The following is a 4,769-nucleotide window of genomic DNA, read 5'->3' on the forward strand; positions in this document are numbered from 1 at the left end:
GGCTAGCTAATATTGATTCGTTGATCCGCTTTAACAATAAAAGATGCTGCACCGTTGACGAATGGTATGTTTTTTTCTTTATCAAAAACAGGAGAAGGACCTTGAAATTAGACAAAGTATATCATTTTTGGCTTTTCAAAATTCCCTTCTCAGTTTAAGAGATACACAAATACCCTCTTACTATCTTTTAGGTGATAGAAAATACAATATATTTCATGCCAGACTAAGAAATAGATCAAGCACTCTAAATAACGATTTATATCATGCTAATTTAATAAATTATAAACATTGTCAATGTGGTTATAGTATCGAGGATGCACATCATTTCTTTTTCGTATGTATAAATTATGCAGAACAGCGTGTAAAATTATTTCGCGAGCTTAATAACTTTATCCCGCTAGACCTAAATCTACTTCTATTTGGAAATTCTATGTTGTCAAATCAAGAAAACAAAACTATTTGCCAATCCACTCAGCAGTTTATTAAAGATTCAAAAAGATTTAATTAGAATACTATATTACTATTACTTAAACATTCTAATCAGGTCCTTCCGGGTCGGGTGAACAATGTATAGTGACAAGTTATTCAAGAAGGATCAGCGAGTGACAAGAAGAGAGACACCATGGGCACGGCATGTGATAGACATTAGATCAGAGTGTATGGCATGACATGAGGATTAGAGTTACAGATGTGATTGTCATCTGAGCTGGAAAAGACCCATTACTCTAGTATTATAATCATTATAATTTTATTATACTTATAATCTCTCTCCCCTTCTCTCTGTCTCTCCCTCCCCTTCTCTTTCTCTCTCTCTTTCTCAAGTAAAGTTTATCTGCATATAACTTAGGTCATCCATTTGCTTGTATATGTTAAAAAATAACTGGAACGGGCTTAATAAAAGTTTTTTAACTTGTGCCCAATCCTTTTTGTATTGTAAAAATTGCAAATAAAATATGTTTAAATCAAAATCAATTTAAATTAAAAAAAATGAGCAGACGAATTAGTATGTTTCTTCAGTTACAAAAGTTACTTACTTTACACCATTACCACCACTGAAAAGTTTAAGCTTCTTCTTTCAATTCAAAATAAAATTATAAAAAAATATTCATTGCGTCCCCTAAAAACGCCATGACAGTACTATGCCCTACCTGGAAGGAAGTACTGCTTGCGTATATACCAAAAGCAAAATGAATTATCTTTATATGTATTTTTTGTGTTAATTAGACACATGTATACAAGATTAAACAACAATTATTGTTCTAATGATTGGTAACGTTAATGCTTTGTCGGAAGTGGAGCATCTTTAAACTATGTCCGCTCGTGCAGTATTTTTGTTTATTTCCAGTTTTTTTATGTTTCAAGATTTTTGAAGACAATTACCATCTTTTTACACATTAGTTTATAAATACATCTGTTTGGATTCATTTCTGATTAGATAGACGTATAATAAAACTTGAACGTCATTTTTTAATGAATTATTTTTTCATTCGTACACTTTCATCGAATACAGTGTAATTAGAGGGAGATAACTCGCATGAAACATGCAGTTGCTGATTTGTACAATTACCACTTATATTGAATTCACTTGAGATAAGTCGAATATGTTTTGCCTGGTCCCGTCGACTTCGAGATACCCATGCTTTACTGTTTGACTTGACAAAATACTAATGACTAGAGCAGACGAATTAGTTGGTGTTTTGCTGTAACAAAACTAACTTACCTTACACCATTAACACCAATGAAAAAATGAACTTCTTGTTTTAGTCGGTCAAGACGAAAATATTCTAAAATGATTAATTGTGCCTCGCAAAATTTTATGGCACAATGCACTTTATGGAATGAAGTCCAGGTTGCGCATGTTCAAAAAGCCAAATAGATTAGTTTTTATACATTTCTTTTTGTTTATTACACATATATACACGATTAAACATCAGTTATTGTTCAAAGGACGGGTATTGTTTGTGTTCTGTTTGCGGTGGAGCATTTTTAAAAGTCGTGCAATCAGACTAAGATAACATTATCTTTTTCCTGTCAATTCTATTTTATCATCTTTTATCATAGGCATTATTTTAGAAAAAATACATTTTCATTTCTTCCAATGGTAGTTCTATCTTTCTTGTTGTCAGAGTCGCCTCCCTTGTAATACGGAAAAATGAATTTAGCTTAAGTTCAGCGTAAGTTTGTCACTATTTTGAGCACACTTTTAGTCATCCTTACAAAACAAACGTCACCGCGAGAAATAGTTTTATTCTAATTGGAATTGTTTTACACGAGCATGTGTATCGAACACGTGTGTGTCCTTGATAGTTGACTCTACTACGTGTCATGTACTATAGACACGAGTATATTTGGAACCGATAAGTCCGATCGAATACGACTAACTAAATAATAGATTACCAAGAAAAGATGGTCATGGAGTAATAGTTTTGGGATTGCTATGACAATGCGTATGAATTAATCATTTTGAGAAACATAACTAAAAGACAAAGTCTAGAGGTGTTTGTACCAGTTTTCATTGCAGAAAGTTACAATCCCAAAAACGATTAAAAATAGAAGGTTATATCTACTTCCTATACCCAAGTGAGATATACTGAGGACTGCTAGGTTGTGCATGTACCTGAATATGACGCACGTGTGTCGAAATCACGCGCTTTATACAGGGGTCCGGTGAATCGAAGGAATGTAAAAACAAAAAGGTCAGCTTCATTCGAGTACACTTATTTAAAAAAATCATTTTTAATAATTTTAACTTGCATTGTCAGCTTTAAGTTCAGCGTAAGTTTGTCACTATTTTGAGCACACTTTTAGTCATCCTTACAAAAGTAAACGTCACCGCGATTTTTATTCTAATTGGAATGATTTACATCACATCCTCTTGACCAGTTCACTTGGGGGTAAGTGAAGCAATGTTTTCACGAGGGAAAGATTAAATCGAAGTCAATCTTCATATGTAAGCTTTTACATGTACATGTTAGGTATGCGCTCATGCCATTGATTGATTGAAGTAATTCATCTCGTGTTCAAACTAAGATTCATTATCTAATCTCCTGTAGATTCTTGAAAAAATGACATTCTATCCCTTACATGAAAGATCCAATTTAAATTAGATTGTTATATGTGTATCTGTTCATTTAATGTATGTACATGTAGTCCTAAGTACAAGTTCTCCGATAAGTCCACATTACAACTAACTAATAATAGATTCCATATTGGTCAGTGGTCAAGTTTTTTTGCAATAAATGTGTACTGGTCAGTTTTAGCCAGTCTCTTGTGATGACCAGTTCTTGTTGTTACAGCAGATTAAAAATAGAAGGATATCTATATATACCCAAGGGATACTCTTATAAGTACATGTATATATATATATGAAAGAGTCTTATAATATTAATCCACCTGTGCATGCCTATATTGTGGTCTATAATTAAAGCAATAGAAAAAGTGTAATAAAAATCAAAAGCCTTTACTTAAATTAATTAGTCTATAGTGTCAATTGCATATTTTGTATCCATCAGGTCTATCATAAAAGTACCAGCTAAAAATGGATGCCGACGGGATGAAGGGTTGGATGGATAAATGGGTAGGAAACACCATCCCTTAGCATTTAAACTCCGTACATGAGGCTATAGAAAAACATGCACAGATACTCATGACGTCACCAAAAGCGAAGAACAAAATATTCATATCACTTTATGGGAAGACTCTCGATATAAAATTTCTGGCAGACCTCGGGAATGATGTTGTCGGAGTGGAAGCATCAGAAATAGCAGCGGAGGATTTTTTCACGAAGCATAATATCGAATATACCTACGAGGATGTCCCTGCTGTGAAAGGGAAATTATACCGATAAAATAATGACAAAATCAAACTTTACTGATGTGATCTGTTTTTGTTTTCTGCTGAAATTGAATCTGGCTTCAGTTGTATATGGGATCGAGGCTCCTATGTCGCCATGTTGATACCGGACCGGGAACGATACACCAAGGTCATGAAAACGCTTGTTTATCCAGGAATTGGATACTTGCTGGAGATGCCAGATCGAGATTTAGACAAAGGACCGCCATAGTGTGTTCCTGCCGATGTCGTCGAGAAAGATTTCGGGTCGGGGTGTAGTGTTGATAAACTGATGAAAGTGATGAAAAATCCACCCAAGTTACTTTCTCTACCTTGAGTGAAGGGGGTCAATGTATTTCGTCTAAACTTTCAGTAACGAAAAAGTATGATTAATTTCAGCATTGATATCACTACTCTTTATTTTATAAAGGGATGACAAATAAATGCTTTTGCAAACATTTTTGAGAATGCACTACACGGATTTCCACAGTAAACACAATTTTTTCAAACAGTTTTTTTCCCATAACACGATAGTATTAAAAATAATGGCATCAATACTCATAAATATATTTTAGACTATTTTATAAAAAATAAATACATATTTCAATTAACGATTCCATGAATTTTTCAAATGATTATTTTTCCTTAACAATACACAGCCTAATATCAATATCTCAAATGTGACGTCATGATAACGTCGGATTCTCGCGTGATATAACCCCCTGGCGCATGAGGAGCGGGTCTAAAAGGGGTTAGCAGTGGTAAACCATCTAAATCGTTAATAGTTATAGAGTTCTGCATGGCTTGCAACTACATTTGACCCGGAAAATTCTTAAAAAATGGTGAACAGAGTGTGTATAATTTTGATCTAGGTCTCTAAAACGTCTGAAAAAAATCATTTATGGTCATTATTGGTGGTTCAAAAACATGTAAACTCT

The 4,769-nt window shown here is 33.7% G+C and overlaps 1 pseudogene; it reads left to right on the top strand.

Moving 5' to 3' along the window:
* The first annotated feature begins 3,538 nt into the window (after window positions 1-3,538).
* Window positions 3,539-4,415, top strand: LOC138334679 (thiopurine S-methyltransferase-like; annotated as a pseudogene).
* Window positions 4,416-4,769: the final 354 nt, after the last annotated feature.

The sequence above is a fragment of the Argopecten irradians genome, chromosome 11 (assembly GCF_041381155.1).
Source record: "Argopecten irradians isolate NY chromosome 11, Ai_NY, whole genome shotgun sequence".
NCBI lineage: Eukaryota > Metazoa > Mollusca > Bivalvia > Pectinida > Pectinidae > Argopecten > Argopecten irradians.